The sequence below is a fragment of the Pinus tabuliformis genome, chromosome 7 (assembly GCF_031772625.1).
Source record: "Pinus tabuliformis cultivar Carrire ecotype Pingquan chromosome 7, CPIR1, whole genome shotgun sequence".
Taxonomy (NCBI): domain Eukaryota; kingdom Viridiplantae; phylum Streptophyta; class Pinopsida; order Pinales; family Pinaceae; genus Pinus; species Pinus tabuliformis.
In genome coordinates this window covers 2,070,683,003-2,070,701,859 of record NC_142293.1, presented here as the reverse complement: position 1 = coordinate 2,070,701,859, position 18,857 = coordinate 2,070,683,003, and the positions used below count along the sequence as shown (strand labels likewise).

The following is an 18,857-nucleotide window of genomic DNA, read 5'->3' as shown; positions in this document are numbered from 1 at the left end:
CATTGAACAAGATGCAGGTGTGAACTCTTACGGAACTTTCAAGACTGGTTGGGAAGGGGCGAATGCCGTCATAAACCAAACCCTCTGTAAAGCCATAACAATGTGAATGAATTCCAGAGCAAGAATTTAGATATACAAACTGTGTAATGCTTAAAATTCGACCCTTACGGGAAAATCTTATAAGAAGTATGATAATAAACAGCATAAAGTTTAACATTGCTCTGTATTAAACAAAAGAGCCGTCAATCCAATATGGGTCCAGACCCAGATACATTAATTCGGAAGGAACTTAATAAGTGTTTAAATTTAATCACAAATACAAATAAAACATAGTGAAATAATGTACAGTAGCTACATAGGCAGCAGTCGAATAGTACAGTCTCATGAACTTGAGACTTAGACCCAAAACTGCCGTAGGAAAAAGGGGAAGTTAACCGAGCTTCCACAAAATCAAACCCCAATATGTATGGATCCGGAAATTATGAGTCCGTTAATCGCCATCTGCGCCAACCGTAAAGGAATAAGGTGGCTGGGGTTTACGATTAAGCACAGAGGTGTAACCCTCAGACGAAAGATAACCAGAAATCGTAACCAAGAGTGTACACCTGTGATGTAGGGGAAAAACATCATGTGTACCTGTAGATATTTGGAAGAATAGCGCCAAAGAGAAGAGCAGACCGCCGAAAGAGCCACGATAGCAAATCTTCACCATCTGTCATTCAAAGGAGAGAAACAATTACTCTGTTTGTTCATTAAATTAACCCTAGATAACAACGAAAAAAAACATTTAACAGATGGAAATCTTACCAAGCCAGTTCAAGGACTTACATCCTCGGAGCGGTAGCGCCATGGTGAGGTCGCATGCTGGTAGAAAGCGACCCGGCGCAGAGTTATGGGACAGATTCCCAGTTGTAACGGAGAGAAGCACGGAGCTTTGGAGCGCCAAACAGAGCCAGCGAAATCTCGAAGAATCCGGGATATCAACCTTATAAACGCGGAACTCCAGCCATGAGACGTGGAGCAACCTCCACCCTTGATCTTCCTCGGAACTCTTACGCCGTAGATCCTGGAGGTAAAACCAAAGTGCAAGAGCGGGAAAGTTCCAGCCTGTAGGGCCATGGCCGAGCACGTGATCAGGCCGGCGGGCTTAAAGGCCCAATCCAGGTGTCCAGTGGAGGGAGTGCCAGCAAATAATGGTGGATGGGACTTAATATTTCTATAACCATATAATAAAGTTATCCTTTGCACAACATCAAGGTAGTATTGTATCATAATGGAGTTTGACAATTAAAACCATACGTTAAACTAAACCATTGGTACCTGTGATGGAAATATCAAATATCAGCTATATACGACAGTATATGCAACTATATAATGATGGTGCAGTCGCCATAATAATTTTTTTTTTTTACATACTTAAATGCAGGTGAGATATGTGACAATTGGTATCAGAGCCCAGGTTGCCCATACTGTGGCCTCTGGGGTATGAATAATATGTTTTCATTTTGAAAAACATTTTTTTTTTTTTTTTAAATAAAGTCATTACAGCATTGATATTTCTTTGATTGGGGTAATAAAATTGTGCCCAGAAGCTCACAATGTTAACTGTTTTATGATTAGACCAGACCAGGTTAAGACAAGGAAAAATGAATCCGGGAGACAACCCAGAGTTGTGGGTGCAGTTGGGTGAGGAGACCCGTAGTACAAATCTGGCCATATTAGAAACAGTTCAGGAGCTGAAGAATGAAATGGCTCGGTTGCGTGAGGACAATGCACGTTTGACAATGGAGCAGGAAAGGATACTAAAAAGCTTGTCTGACAAACAGAACCTGCCACTGGCCAACCCTAGCGCAGAGCAACAGAGAATGACGGAGGAGCAGCGTTACCACGCAGAATCTGAGATTCCAGAAGATGGAGAGGATCAATCTGATAATGCATCAGAACAACAGACTTCAAAGCGACAAAAGGTGGAATTGTAGGGAGAATTCCAGAATTTTAAACCCCCACACTACGATGGGGAACAAGAGGAAGCAGCTGAAGCATGGCTGATTAACATGAATAAATATTTCCAGCTATATGAGTATGACCATAACTTGAAGGCACGATTGGCCATTTTTCAGTTGCAAGGGAAAGCAACACTGTGGTGGGAAGAAGTTAAAATCGTAAAAGGGGTAAGCGAACGAACCATAACATGGGAAAAATTTCAAAAATACTTTAAAGAGAGATATTTGACAGAACGCTTTTATGATGAAAAAGCAAAGGAATTCCATGATCTGCGGTTGGGACAACAGACTATGGATGAGTTCATCAATCGTTTCACCTCCTTGCTCCGTTATGTACCCTACCTTAAAGAAGAAAAAGCTAAGGTGCAAAGGTTCGTTAGCAGCTTACCCATGTATATGAGAGAAAGGATTGAATTTGACAATCCCAGAACCATGGACGAAGCTATCCGTAAAGCCAGAATGTGCTACCAGCAGAGCAAACAGAAAGGGGACAGTTCTAACAGAAAATGGAATGAGAAAAAGAGTAGTAAAATTGTGGGAAACAATAGAGGAGGCCGGGTTGGTGGAGCTAAAGGAAGCATCAAAGGCCAGAGTAGCAGAGCAGCACCGAGAGGTTCATTCAGACCCAAGCCTATTAGTGAAACCAGAATGGGTGAGCAATCCGTCAAGTTGGATAATGAGGGAGTAACCAGACCCCCAGTACAGTGCTGGGGTTGTGGCGGACCACACTATGTCAAGAACTGTCCGCAACGGAAGGGAACTGATCAGATCTCCCAGATTCATGAGGCATCAACCGTGGGCGACGTGGGACGAAGTGTGCCAAAAATTAATGCAGCCTTGGACGACCGCCAGGCAGAATACCAGCCCACCATGGTAGAATTCGAAGGTAAAATTTCAGACCTTTCTATCACTGTTCTAATTGACCCAGGAGCTACTTTAAGTTATATTAGTCCAAAGATAGTTGAACAGTGTAAATTGCAGCCTGAAAAATTCAAGAACCCGTGGCTGGTACAGCTAGCTACAGGGGCTAAAAGACGAGTAATGGCAAAAATAAAAAACTGCCCTATAACGATAGCAGGACAGCCAGTGGTAGCAGATCTGAACATGCTTCCACTTGGATCCTATGACGTCCTGATTGGGATGGATTGGTTAGAAAAGCATTGGGCTTTAGTGAACTGCAAAACGAAGGTCATACGATTCAAGGATGACTCTGGAATGGAGCAGGAGATGCAGGGAATTAAACGGCCAGTGCAGGTCCGGCCAATCACTGCATCTCAGTTAGCGAAATGCATCCGGAAAAGATGCCAAGTGTATGCCATTCAGGTGAATTATGCAGAAACCAAGGATAAAGGGAGTCCGCTAGACCATCTTCCAGTAATAAAAGAATTCGCGGATGTGTTTCCGGAGGAAATTCCTGGATTACCTCCGAAAAGGGATATTGACTTCACCATTGAGTTAATACCAGGAGCTGCCCCAGTTTCGCGGACACCTTATAGAATGAGTGTACCTGAGTTGACTGAGCTGAAAATGCAATTACAAGAATTGCTGGATAAAAATTATATCCGTCCCAGTGTATCTCCATGGGGAGCTCCGGTGCTATTCGTCAAGAAGAAAGATGGAACTTTTCGGATGTGTATCGATTACCGACAGCTGAACAAACTCACAATTAAAAATAAATACCCCTTACCTCGGATCGATGAGCTTTTTGATCAGGTCAAGGGGGCGACAATATTCTCCAAAATTGATCTGCGATCTGGTTACCATCAGATCAGAATTAAAGAAGAGTATATTGCTAAAACGGCCTTCACAACCCGATATGGACACTACGAGTTTGTAGTGTTGCCTTTCGGATTAACTAATGCACCCGCCACATTCATGTGCTTAATGAACATCGTGTTCCATCAGTTTTTAGACAAGTTTGTACTAATATTCATTGATGATATTCTGATTTATTCTCGTTCCAAGGAGGAACACGAGGAGCACCTCCGGATAGTGCTGCAAACCCTGCGAGAGCATCAGCTGTATGCTAAACTCAGCAAGTGCGATTTCTATAAAGAGGAGATTCAGTATTTAGGCCATGTGATCACCAAGGAAGGGATTGCAGTGGATCCTGAGAAAATTAAAACCATAATGAATTGGCCCGTGCCTAAAGATGTGGCGGATATCAGATCTTTCATGGGGTTAGCAGGGTACTACAGAAGATTCGTGGAGGGCTTTTCGAGAGTGGCATATCCTATCACGTCTTTACAAAAGAAAGGGAGGACATTCAAATGGAATTCGGAATGTCAACAAAGTTTTGAACGACTTAAGCACTTACTCACTACTGCTCCCGTTTTAAGCATAGCTGATCCTAATAAGGATTATGTAGTTTGTACTGATGCTAGTCGAGAAGGCGTTGGAGGTGTGTTAATGCAAGAAGGGAGAGTGATCGCCTATGAGTCGAGGAAGTTGAAGGAACATGAGCAGAAGTATTCTGCCTACGACTTGGAGTTGGCAGCCGTCATACATGCCCTTAAAATGTGGCGACATTATCTTTTGGGTAAGAAATTTCTGTTATTAACAGACCATCACAGCTTGACAAACTATTTCAGTCAGCCCACACTGAATGAAAGGCAAGCCCGTTGGGCAGATTTCTTAAGTGGATTCGATTTTGATATTAAGCACCTGAAAGGAAAAGAAAACCGTGTAGCAGACGCTCTAAGTCGAAAAGTACAATGTTTATATGAAGTTACTCTCAGAAAGTGGGAAAACTCCTTGCAAGAGAGGATAAAAACAACAGCAAACCAGGATGCCGAATATCAGCAAATGAAGCGAAAAAAGTCACTTTCTAGCCAGGAAATCCAGCAAGGGTATGAAGTGAGCAAGGATGGGATGTTGTTTTACAAAAAACCACTGTTTGTACCGAATGACAATAGTCTTAAAAACTTAATTCTGAATGAATTTCATACCAGTCACTATGCCGGTCATCTAGGATACCAGAAAATGCTTGCTGCACTTCAGAAGGAATACTACTGGCCGGGAATGAAAAGGCATGTAGCTGAATATTTAGCACGATGTTTAGAGTGCCAACAGATCAAGACAGAGCACCAGCACCTGGCTGGGTTATTGCAACCCCTACCAATTCCAGAATGGAAATGGGAAATTATATCCATGGATTTTATAACTGGGCTGCCTAGAACAAAGAGGAACAATGACTCTATTATGGTGGTAGTTGATAAGTTGAGTAAAGCAGCACACTTTATTCCAGTGCAATCGACCTACAGGGCAGTACAGATTGCACACATATTTATGCAGAATGTGTTCAGACTCCATGGGCTTCCAAAGACTATAATATCAGACCGGGATGTAAAGCTTACATCTGCCTTTTGGAAAGCACTATTTGCAGAATTGGGTACACAGCTGAACTTTAGTACGGCATACCATCCCCAGACTGATGGACAGACGGAGAGAGTAAATCAGGTGGTGGAGGACATGCTGAGAGCATGTGTAATGCAAAAGCCGACTCAGTGGGAAGATTATTTACACTTGGTGGAATTCGCTTATAACAATGGATACCACACATCAATCCAAATGTCTCCATTTGAAGTCTTGTACGGACGCAAATGTCGGACGCCCTCAAATTGGAGTGGCCCAGAGGATAAACTAAGGTTGGGACCCGAAATGCTCAAGGAAATGGAGGACATGGTCAAAAGGGTGCGAGCTAACCTGAAGGCCGCTCAAGATCGGCAAAAGAATTTTGCAGATCGGAAAAGGAGGTTCAAGGAGTATCAGGTGGGCAGCCACGTTTATATAAGAATACAAGCCAAGAAGAGTAATCTGCAATGGAGCAGTTGTGCTAAATGTGCGCCTCGTTATTTTGGACCTTTTCAGGTCTTGGCAAGAGTTGGGCCAGTAGCTTATCAGCTAGCTTTGCCAAGCCACATTAAAATTCATAATGTCTTCCATGTATCCATGCTTAAAAAGTATATTTATGACCCTAAGCATGTGATCAAGTGGCAAGATATACGGGTAAGAGTTGCTTTCAATTGAACTAATTGGAAAAGTGTCGAGAGATAGAAGACTGACACTGTTATTGTTTGCAGGTCGAACCGGAAGGAGAGGTCTTGGTCGAGCCGCTGAGCATTCTCGACCGGAGAGAAGTGCAGCTGCGGAAGCGGGTTATTACCCAAATTAAAGTGCAGTGGCAGCACTATGGGCCGGATGAGGCTACTTGGGAAGATGAAGAGCCTTTTAGGAAAGCTTATCCGGAGCTGTTTGATAACGCTAGACATCGGGACGATGTCCAAACTCAGGAGGGGGAGATGTGATGACCCCGTAAAATGTAATTATTTAAAGTTTATTGCGGTAAAAACTTAATGACATTGAGAGACTTATTTTCTTTTAAGAGTAATCTGTTAATTTTAAATATGCATTAAAAATAATGTTTAAAAGAATTACTTAGAAAGTATTGGAGCTCCCAAAAGGGAACTGGAAAAAGAAAAGGAAAAGTAGTTAATTAAACTAAAAAATAACCACCTCCCCTAACTGGAAGGGTTTCTAGGAAAAGGAGGAGGTTGGTGGACATAATTCTGTGCTATAGAGACAGACAGAAAGAAAAGGAAAAACCTTGTTTTTGGACTAAGTCTGGTAATGACCAGATAGTCGAGCACTAGGTGCTGTCTTACTGAGGATTGTGATCCAGTAAGAGGAAGCTCGGGGGGAGGCTCAGGTCCCAGAGGACAAGTCTCACGGATGGGTGGATAACGAGCTTGACACAGGAATTTGCAGGAGACTTGCTGGAGAATTCCCTACCAGCAGTGACCAGGTAAGTAACGAAACCCTAAAGTATCTGCAGTTGTTTATATAGAGTTGGTAACTCAAAATACCTGTAGCTAACTACGTATTATTAGTAGGACATAATCTCTACAATACTATTAAAATAGTATAACTGTAGATATTTAAGTGATATTAGGAATGCATGCTGCTGTGTTTAACAGAGTAACCGTAGTTATCCGCATAACTGTAACGGGAAGACAACTTATTATAGCAGCATGAATACGTTAGCAGCAGTTAGGGATTGAACATGAAGAGTCGGGTATCATGCGAAGTAGACGGAAATCCTGTAATAGGATCGATACCCTAACGTATAATGATCATAGAAAGCCAAAATATCCTTAACTGTGTAATCTATAACCTCGAGAGGAATTCACTTAGATAGCTCTCAGGTTGCTAAGTCTAAAGGAAGGTAGGAGTCAAAAGTAAAACCCTTAAGACTCGAGTCGGGCCAAGTCCGCGGCAGGTGTGGCTCGGTAGATTACTTGCGGCCGACAGTAGCCTGGCTCCGCTCATTATTCTTCTTGGAAGTAAACAGGACGAAGATAGAACCTAAAACCTATGCATGGTATGTAATTAATAACCAAAAAGCTGAGCAGTTAAGACTGTAAACAGACTTCCATAATATAAACTCTAAGTACGCGACAGTATCATCTTATCAACTGATAGACAATATCATCTTGTCAACTGATAGATAGTAACATCTTTATCAATAGATGGTTCGTATTATCTTTATCAAACAGATAGATCATATTATCTTTGTTAAACAGATAGTTATGTGCTAAACGCTGTAAAGACAATAGAACAAGCACTGCTATGGCAAATGAATAAACGCACAGCCAAACCATGATATTCACATCAGAGAATTATAGAGCAAACATTATATAGCGGACAGAGTCTACTTCTTGACAGTAAAGTAACAAAATATAGTTTATATCCATAATCTGTATGTAGGACGAAAGGTCTCTTCCTTGCAAGAACCCAACACCGAGTTCAACCATACATCCATTGAACAAGATGTAGGTGCGAACTCTTACGGAACTTTCAAGACCGGTTGGGAAGGGGCGAATGCCGTCATAAACCAAACCCTCTGTAAAGCCATAACAATGCGAATGAATTCGAGAGCAAGAATTTAGATATACAAACTGTGTAATGCTTAAAATTCGACCCTTACGGGAAAATCTTATAAGAAGTATGATAATAAACAGCAGAAAGTTTAACATTGCTTTGTATTAAACAAAAGAGCCGTCAATCCAATATGGGTCCAAACCCAGATACATTAATTCGGAAGGAACTTAATAAGTGTTTAAATTTAATCACAAATACAAATAAAACATAGTGAAATAATGTACATTAGCTACATAGGCAGTAGTCGAATAGTATAGTCTCATGAACTTGAGACTTAGACCCAAAACTGCCATAGGAAAAAGGGGAAGTTAACCTAGCTTCCACAAAATCAAACCCCAATATGTATGGATCTGGAAATTATGAGTCCATTAATCGCCATCTGCGCCAACCGTAAAGGAATAAGGTAGCTAGGGTTTACGATTAACCACAGAGGTGTAACCCTCAGACGAAAGATAACCAGAAATCGTAACCAAGAGTGTACACCCGTGATGTAGGGGAAAAACAGCATGTGTACTTGTAGATATTCGGAAGAATAGTGCCAGAGAGAAGAGCAGATCGCCGAAAGAGCCACGATAGCAGATCTTCACCATCTGTCATTCAAAGGAGAGAAACAATTACTCTGTTTGTTCATTGAATTAACCCTAGATAACAACGAAAAAAAAAACATTTAACAGATGGAAATCTTACCAAGCCAGTTCAAGGACTTACATCCTCGGAGCGGTAGCGCCATGGTGAGGTCGCATGCTGGTAGAAAGCGACCCGACGCAGAGTTACGGGACAGACTCCCAGTTGTAACGGAGAGATGCACAGAGCTTTGGAGCGCCAAACAGAGCCAGCGAAATCTCGAAGAATCCGGGATATCAACCTTATAAACGCGAAACTCCAGCCATGAGACGTGGAGCAACCTCCACCCTTGATCTTCCTCGGAACTCTTACGCCGTAGATCCTGGCGGTAAAACCAAAGTGCAAGAGCGGGAAAGTTCCAGCCTGTAAGGCCATGGCCGAGCACGTGATCAGGCCGGCGGGCTTAAAGGCCCAGTCCAGGTGTCCAGTGGAGGGAGCGCCAGCAAATAATGGTGGATGGGACTTAATATTTCTATAACCATATAATAAAGTTATCCTTTGCATAGCATCGAGGTAGTATTGTATCATAATGGAGTTTGACAATTAAAACCATACGTTAAACTAAACCATTGGTACCCATGATGGAAATATCAAATATCAGTTATATACGACAGTATATGCAACTATATAATGATGGTGCAGTCGCCATAATAATTTTTTTTTTTTACATACTTAAATGCAGGTGAGATATGTGACAACAATGCTTTCTATTGTGAAGTTATTTAGTGTAGTGAATTAATAGAAAGTAGATATTTTAGATCAATTCTAAAATCTTTAGATTCATTCTTTATGAAATTTTATTTTTAAAATTGATTTGAAATATTAAATTATAACATATTTCATTTTTCTTCATTCTAAATACTATACAAGTGTATTTCAATACTACAATGTTACAATTTTTAGAGCACATCTTTCAAAGAATATAAAAATTTTGAAATACATTATTACAATAAACTAATACAATTTTTGTAACTTTCAAAATTAAGAAAAATGTATTTTTTTTTTTTTCAAAAGAATTAGCAAGTCTCTCTAACACATAGTACTAATAAATCTCTAGGGATCAATCTCCTCTCGGTAAATAGGGTCACAATCTAATGGATTTGAACATTGTATCTCTTTCACATATTTCACATTACTTCGATCATCAATTGAGCTGCAATAAAAAAATTACAACTTAACTTACACTGGTGTCTTTATATAAACCAAATTATGCTTGTAATAAATAATATTGTATGCCTCTTCATAATAACTTACAGTATCATAAATACTTATAATGGATGATAATATTATGATTTAGATGAGAATAAAGTAACAAAATAGTTATTAAGATTGAGATAACAATATAATAATATATGTGAAGTTTTATAAAAATATATTAATATAATATTTATTATGATTTAGATGAGAATATGTAAGGTCAATAATATATATAAAATTAGTTAGTTTAGGTAAGATTTAGTTTTAGCATACTTATAATTTAGATAACAATATAGTAATATAGATAATATTATGTGAAAATATATTAATATAATATATATTATAATTTAGATGAGAATAGAATATTATAAATAATATTATGTAATGTAATTAATATATATGAAATTAATTAGTTTAGGTAAGATTTAGTTTTATTATATTTATGGTAGGTATGGTATTATGTATTTGTTTTTTCTTTTTGATTGGGTATTATTTTTTAATCATATATTTGTGTAGTTTTTTCATAGTTTAATATTATGGATCGGATTTTATTATTTTATTAATATTTGAAATTATTTATTTGCAATAAGATTGGTTTGGTCTTACCATGTAATGATTATTATTGTAGACTTTGCACCACACAATACCATGTAAATAATGGTTATCAATTCAAATAAAAAATAACTAAGTAAATAAAGCAACTCCATTGTTAATATTTTTTTTTTAAGGAATATATTCAACTTATCTTTCACAAAACAAGAACAACTACCCTTTAAAATATATCTAACTATATTTTAGATAGAAAATATAAAACCTTCCTACTTTATAGAGAAAATTGAAAACTTTCCAGACAACTTTGTAGGCAAAAACATTATCACTGCCATAAGAATTTGTTATACTTTTGTCTTTTGTCATGCTTTGTCTCAGGGACACCAATTTACTTTCTTGGTAATTTTTTATGGATTGCGTGAGGCTGCGGCCTTATGTGAATTATGATGTTTATCCCCATCACTATTTGACAGTAAAGTAGTACACCTTTCATCAGTTGCAGTCGCCATGTTTACTCTGCATTATAACTTTCATCAGTTGCACTGCAACTTTCAATGTTGACTTTCTTGATGATGTTGGTATGTCGTATAAATACTGTTGTGGCTCCTGTTCACTGCAATGTTTTTCTTTTTGCTGGTTGGTGACATGATCTGTTTGCTTTCAGGTCGTTGTCACATGTTTGAACACATAGTAACCTGCAATTACCTTTTTCCGCCTTATCTCCTTCATACTGTTGTCACGTCTGACCTGTTGCACGACTCTACGATTACGATTTAACTTTTCAAAACTTCACCATAATTTCCTTCCAAAAAATCTTATAACAAAACGACTGCACGTTAAGAAAACAGATAATTTCGTGGCATCTTCTCCGACGCTTGAACAATTTACGACTGCACGTTAAGAAAACAAATAATTTCGTAGTTATGATATCCATTTTTGCACAGTAGGAATAGCTTCATAATCACAATGCATGAATAACAGTTAATATCACAACCATACAAGCTTCACACTGGCCATTTGAGATTTCTTGCCTCTCATGTTTTTGATTGAAGTCACAGTGTGAAATAAGCAAAATTTTCATTTTTTTCTAATGGCTATATGAGTAAGCAGGTGAACTGTTTTTATTGGGTTTCTTCACCAATAGGATGTTGTCTCGAACAGAGTGAAGTCCTCTGGGATCACTTTGCGACGAGGATACCTTCAAAATCATCTTCTTTTTTATTCTCCTCCTTTTTCTTTTTCTTCTTCCCTCTTTCTTGTTTAATTTTTCTTAATTTTTAATTTTTAATATTTCCAAAGTGTAAAATATATTCCTTATAATAATTTATGAAAAAGAATGTAAAATATATTTCTTATAATAATTTATGAAAAAAAAGTGTATAAAAGTCCACAATATATTTCTTATAATAATTTATAAAAAAATTGTAAAAATTATAAATGGAATAACAGTAAACAAATAAAATAAAAAACAAATTATTAACAATTTTGTGAAAAGGTTTCAGAAAACATTTTAAAAGAAACTCAATATATTATTTAGCAGCTATATAGTTACAATATAGAATCTTTATGTCTTCCATAAGAATGTTTAATACTAACATAAAGATTATGGAGAAATTTTGATCTTGAATGTTTAATACTAACATAAAGGTTATGGAGAAATTTTGATTTTGTAATAGTAATTTAAAATTTATCTTCTTTTAATAGTAATTTAAAATTTATCTTCTTTTTCTTTCAACACTAATTCTGAATAAATATGCATAATAAAACCATAAAGTATTTATAATTTTCTAATTCTATACTCTAGAAACTAGCCCTAAGAAATTGGCTAATTGTTGTTGCTTAGCATTAGTTGCTTGCAGTGCTCTCCATTTACTCTTGTCACGATCTCACTGCCTTAACATAATGAAAATAAAAAAAAATTTACAAGGTGGGCTCACCTAAGACCACACCCCTTAAATACAAGTTTACCCATGTTCATGTTTCCGCCAGACCTACACTGTCCCTACAGGCGTATACATATATAGCAGTCTATTAACATTGGTTCGGCATAAAGTGTTAAACTATGTTCAGACTTTAGTTAATGCCTTACAATCGATTTGGGTTTACCACAGTTTAATGTATTACACGTTTATGCGTGGGCCATATCTGTCACACCTCCGTTCTAACATTGTGAAGTGCCACACAAGAACATGGAAGAACCAGCTCACCCCGACCGAGGCCAGATGGCTCATCTTCACGTGCTGTCACGTGCCTCGTGGAGGATTGACCTGCTCTGGGGTTTGCACCAAACTTCCGCCCAAATCTACGATGGTGATCACTCCTCGTTATCGGACGACTCAGCTTGTTTTTAGGGTTTGGTAAACCATATTTATCCACCGGAAACGTCGGGTTAGGTTCATTTGCTCCGGTTGCAGCCGCTGAGCTCCATCACTCCTTCGGCAAGTTCCTCTGCAGCTCCTCCGGTTCGCATCCTCCTGCCAGGTAAGGGTTATTCCTCCGTTTATGATATTTTATTACCACGGTTTCCTGTTCAGTTGTTTGTAAGCTTGGAACCCTCATCATACCCTAACAGAGGTTATCATTGACAGACAGGTGTGCACAGGTCTGATGCGGTCCAAGGATGGTCTACACAACGCGCTGGAGGGTTGGACACCACGACATTTACAAGTAAGCCTACTATTATATACTTGTCTTTATTGAGGGTTTCACTGTGTTGATATGAGATGACCCTGGCTGAGACAGGTTTATGCCTGATGTCTCAGGTCCAACCGTTATGTTCCATTCTCTTGTGCACTTACAGGCGGTCTCTATCTGTCTGTCATCTCCTCATGAGATCTTAGGGTTCTGGCGTTTACGCCCTTCATTTCGATGTTATGTATTGAACGTTTTAGGAGCTCAGGTTCATATGTTATTATTTGTATATTCGGATGCTCTTCGGAGCTGTTTGACAAAGATGTAATAATACATGAGCTCTGTTATTATATTGGTTGTATTACTTGCGGCTTACCGCATTTGTCTGTTATGACCTCTCACGGCTACAAGGGTGTTTCACAGTTTTCTTAAGTTATACAGTTTTCGACTCACATATTTATCAATAGAGGTTAATTTCAATTTCATTCTCGCATTGCCAGTACGTATGGATGGTTTGTGTCGTGCCTTGCTGCTTGTTCTATTCTATTCCATCCATGACTGTATAGTGCTTACGGTTCGTTACTATATGGATTACATTGGTTACCTGTTAAGGGTTTCACATGCATAGTCATTCTTTTCTTTTCTTTATATATATATATGTGATTTTGGGTGAGCCCTGTACTCGTGTTATGAGTGCAGAGGCTACCCTTCCGCAACAACTAATATGGTAACCCTCCTCCGCCGGGTTAGCACATAAATAATATTCCATTATATTAGCACTGTGCTGTCATAGTTCAACATCCTTAAGGGTTTCAATATACAATATACTCGGGTCTTTGCTCTGTCTCTTTTGAGTCAAAGGCTACGGTTGTTGAGCACCACTGTTATATTATGTGTGAAGTTTCTGGTTACGGCTTTGTTTCGAAATAATAGTCCACTACGCAGTTATTACTTTTACACTATAGTCTGTGTAGTTGCTAACTGTATTTAATGTTTCTCGTTCAAGCAGCGTTAACTCATAATTGATGTTAATATTCACAGTTTCATGCTCTCGTCTTTCCGTTTAGCTTTACACTGTCTTTATTATGAAGATATTTCCATTCTGTTTAATTAGTAGTTATAACATGAGGTTTCATGTTGATGTTGCTTACTTGCAAACACCGAGGTTGTGCTGGTTTACTGTAATTTATCTAACTCATTTCTTTCCAGCATTTCTAATTCATGTGTTCTTTAAGGTTCTTCTGAATAGTTAATACTCTGTTTTCTTCCACTTCTTACTGTTATTAGACACAATTTCCAACTACCCAACAGCTCTCGTCTGTTTCCATTCTGAGCGCAAAGTAGCTGCGCAACGCTTATTAATTCATAGTCTACAAAGGTAGTTACAGACACCTAGTTCATTCATAATGTTTATTAGACTACAGTTGCAGAGTGACTCTCGTCAAACACATTTATTCACAATAGTTCCCTTTTAAAAAACTGTAAGCATTGTCTAGTTATCCGTCACATAACTCAGAGAAATAATACCATTCTGCTCTACCTGTACAATTAATACCTGTACTTGTTCAGTATGCATCTCTTGTACACCTTAAGACTTATTCCTAATTAATAACCGGATTAGGAATTGCGTACCTGGTTAATCCCGCTACTGATGTGCTTGTTCTCAGAAATCACCTGCAATATTTTCGCTCTTATCCTCCCAACCTTGAGATCCACTTCGCTGGATTCTCCCCCCGAGCCGTCTTGCAGGCTGCAGCCCTCAACAAGACTGTTGCACTTCTCTGTGCTAGGTTATCTGATCATTACCAGACTTAACCCTCTTTTTCCTTCTGCTCTCTCTTGGAAATCTTTTCTCTGCCTGTTCCCCAACAGCCCAGAGACTTTTCCTTCCCAGGACTTTTCCTTGGGTGAGAAGCAGTTGCATCAGTTTTAAAACTGATTCACTAAAAATAGAAATCCTCCTTCAGGAAGTTGCCAGCATTTTCAAGAACATACATATGTAACATAATTCAATAATCAACCTTTCATTAATAATGTCATTCAAACAATGAGTAACCACTTCACAGTTTTTACTATAGTAATATCCAGATTTACGAATTACTAGGGTCATTACAACTCTTTTGATACACTCAAATATTTTTTTGTTACTCAAAAATTTCTATAATTATTCAAAAGATTACAAAATATTTGTCCAAATTTGTTGCAGGATATGTTGGCCAAAAAACGACCCAATAATTAATTACAAAATGGTAAAATAATTTCAACCTTCAGAACCTACAAGATCAAATTTTCCAAAAAGAACTCCCAAGAAATGAACCTAGTCCGGAATCATCACTGGATAAGAGGATGTGCAGGATGTTCAACACCACCATGCACATGAAACTCAAAGTGAGCTAGCCGTCCCTTTAGCTACTCCAACCATTCATCCAGTTTCCTTTACCCAGGATGATGCTATGCATATGATGCGATGCATGTCAATCTTAAATGGTCCATTGATTATGTTGTAAGTCATTTATCAAATTTATCAATTCGTTGTGGTTATCATGCCTATTTTGACTCAGCTATAGAGCCTCAACTTGAGAACAACACAACGAGGTAACGTTCAAAGCATGAAGTGTGGGGAAAATGAATAGATCAAGCATCTTAAGCTCTAGATCAAGCTATTTTTAAGAGCTCAATCGAGTTCCTGTGTAATCTTATGTTAAGAATTTAATTTGAAATTTGAAATTTTATGTAAATATCAATAATGATATACAATATTTAAAATTGTATGTATTTGATAGTTAAAAAAAAAAACAAAAAAACTAAATTTAATTACTAATTATATTTGAATAGGTAAGTAACAATGATGTACATTAATTTTTCATTACATTTCTAGAATATTTGAATAGGTAAGTAACAATGATGTACATTAATTTTTCATTACATTTCTAGAATTTTAGTGTATGGTTTTCAAAAATGATTCTATCCCACTTAAATTGAAATTGTAATATTCTTATTTTATAATTTAGTAACTTAAAAAATTAGTTTTTAATATGATTAAAATTTCATTGTTATAATTTAAGTCATAAATTTATTATAAATATAATTTAAATAATAAATTTATTAAATATAAGAAAATTTATCAATTTGATTTACTGTGCTAGAAATGTATATTTTATATAATCCATTGAAGAATTAATAAACACTATTCTCTCAATCATAATTATATCTATTAAAGTCAAACTCACTCACAACATATATATAGCAATTTTTTCTTTGACATAGGTTTGCAATATATATTTTTAAAATAATAAAAACATAAGGAAATCATAAATTTTAAAACATTATTTGACTCATTTGAATTTGAGTAATCTAGATTTAAAATGAAATTATTTTTTAAATAAAAATATTACAAAATTTAGTTTAGTTTAGTTTGCTGATTTTTTTCTTTTATATTATAATTTGACTTATTTTTATTTAAATTTTCAACATAAAAAGGTTATAAAATAATTAAGTATAAAAATATGTTTGATTTAAAATCAAAACAATAAACAAATTATCATTTTTAATAATTTCAAAATTGAAAAAACGAAGCTAAAATATTCTATAGAAAGTTATCTATATATTATTATAATTATTTTCCTGGTAAAATAAAATTTGGATCTATAATTAAAGAAAATTAGAGTTTGGAATATATTTGAATATTTATAAAAAATGTTTTTGTGGAATGAATAAACTTTATAATTCACATAAAAACCAATACTGAGAGATTTTTTCTTAGATAATTATGATAGCTCGATCTAGCTTCTGTTTAACAAATTCAGGGCTCGATCAAAATGTTTGAAATTTGAATTTCAATGTAACATCCAAATATATATATATATATATATATATATATATATATATATACAATTTCTTTAACCACGCGTAATAAAAGAGTTAACCTATGAATATAATTTGATTAATGGAAATGGGGACGATGCTACCACAGTCTACACATATTACATGGACATGGGTCCGTGGCATTAGATTACCCGTTGGACTCAATGTATCTCTGCTAAGGGTGGCAATTAAGGCTATCGTCCTGGTCCTTACCTCGAGGCCATCCACCTCATTAAGGTGGGAGAACCCCAAGGTCCCCCTATTGTCCTCTTCGTTCCGTTCACCGTAGGCTTCATAACTCATCATTAAACTCGATCACTCTGATATTTATAAAGATCATCCATCTGACGCGATCCTTGTCGTTGGATTTCAGATGATCCACGGTCCTGGTTGCTTGAGGTGATGGATAGGGATAATACCCTTTGACTGTGAGAGAATAGTCATTTGTGCTTACCTTTGTTTGTGGTTCTTCCACTCTTTGGCGTGGTTGGTATTCTGTTGGTCCTGGTTTGGAATTCGTCGTCCTTGTCGTGCCAAGGCTGCATGCCTCTCCCTCGGGTAAGGTAGGTCGCCATTGAAGCTAAACGTTTTGTTGACTATTGTGTCGTTCATGTTTTAAACAGATGAGGTGGCATTCCTCACAGTCTTTCATGCACAGGGTTTTATTGATACAAAAGGGGTTTTGTTCTTTGAACAAGAGTGAACTCTAGATGGAGCAATTCGGCTTCATATGTCTGGGAAAGGTAATCAATTCACCTCACCCATTTTTGCTTAAAAAGTTTTCCCTTTTTCCTGAGTATTCGATAAGGGTTTTCATTGTATGCAACAGGGTTGGTTCACAGCTCCGAGAGGACCGGTTTTGCTTCAGGTAAAGTTTGTTCTCATCCTATCATTTAAAGTTAGTTCGAGATTGTTAAACTAGAGCTAACCTTGTTTGGTTTCTCGTATGAACATGTAAGGAATTGATGGCTTCCATTCACCCTTACAGAACGACCATATGGGGCCTCCACATTCTAAAACTACTATGTCGTCTTTCTCCAGGTGGGTTGGCCAAGAACTCCTCCTATATCGAGTTGTTAGACTTATCTCTAATTTTAGAGAGGTGGAAATTGTATAAAGAGGGATTTGGGCCTTATGGCGAGAATACCTCTGCACGAGGGTTTGACTATTTGTTTTAAGTTACAATTTGAGTCGGCAAGCCCGATACTTGAACTCATATTTTGATTTTAATTAAATATGCATTTTGGTTTATGTCTAGTAACCAACGGAGGTTGGACAGTGGTTGGGTATTCTTATGATGTTGTAACTTATTGGCTCCTATGCCCACATATTACGAAGCTTTCTTATATATAATGTTGCTTAAATTTGTCTTCAATGTCGAGAATGCTCTGAAGTTTGTTTTGCATGTAATGAATCATTGTTTTAGTTTCTCTGTGAATGACTTTTAAATGTACAAGCTTGATTTACCGTCTCTATTCTAATATTTTGAGGGTTCGAGGCTTTAACAAGCCTGGGCATTCGGCTCTGGAAGTTGCTTGTTATGAATGTACAACAACCACTATATTGTTTTCAGGAATGCTTTTACTATATCTGAATATATGATTTTGTTATGCAACATAATTGGTTTATAGTTGGGTTGTAGACCTATCAAATACAAGAAATCTAGGCTCGAATAATAGTTCTCTTAATCAATGTTTGACTGTTATTTTTGTGATTCCTGAGGAAGTAAGCTAGAATTCTTTTAGTAAAATAATACCATTATGAAAAGAAGCCTTACTAATTTTCATATTCTATATTCATGTATTCAAGCAATTGTATATTCTCTTTTTTGTATATAATTTATTCAAGATTCATTTATGCTTTTTTCTATGTTAGAGAAATACTACTACAACATTCTCAGTTGTTAAACTAAATTTCCTTCATGACAGTAATTATTAATTTCTATCCTAAGGTAATACATAGCTTCTAACATAATGATAAGTACTTATCTGGCTATTTGAATGAATATAATCAAAGCCTACATCCCTTGATTTAGAAGATCTCTCCTCC

General features: G+C 36.9%; 1 long non-coding RNA gene across 13 annotated transcripts; it reads left to right on the top strand.

The window, feature by feature from the left end:
* The first annotated feature begins 12,651 nt into the window (after positions 1-12,651).
* Positions 12,652-18,166, top strand: LOC149256820 (uncharacterized). Of its 13 annotated transcripts, none has more exons than XR_016266476.1 (6): positions 12,652-12,794; positions 12,906-12,980; positions 17,182-17,371; positions 17,467-17,551; positions 17,638-17,676; positions 17,768-18,166. It is a non-coding gene; the product is annotated as an uncharacterized LOC149256820 (long non-coding RNA). The 13 variants fall into 13 exon arrangements; XR_016266480.1 differs by having other exon boundaries at positions 12,661-12,794; positions 12,902-12,980; positions 17,182-17,366; positions 17,797-18,166; XR_016266475.1 differs by having other exon boundaries at positions 12,661-12,794; positions 12,902-12,980; positions 17,182-17,366.
* The last annotated feature ends 691 nt before the right edge of the window (positions 18,167-18,857 follow it).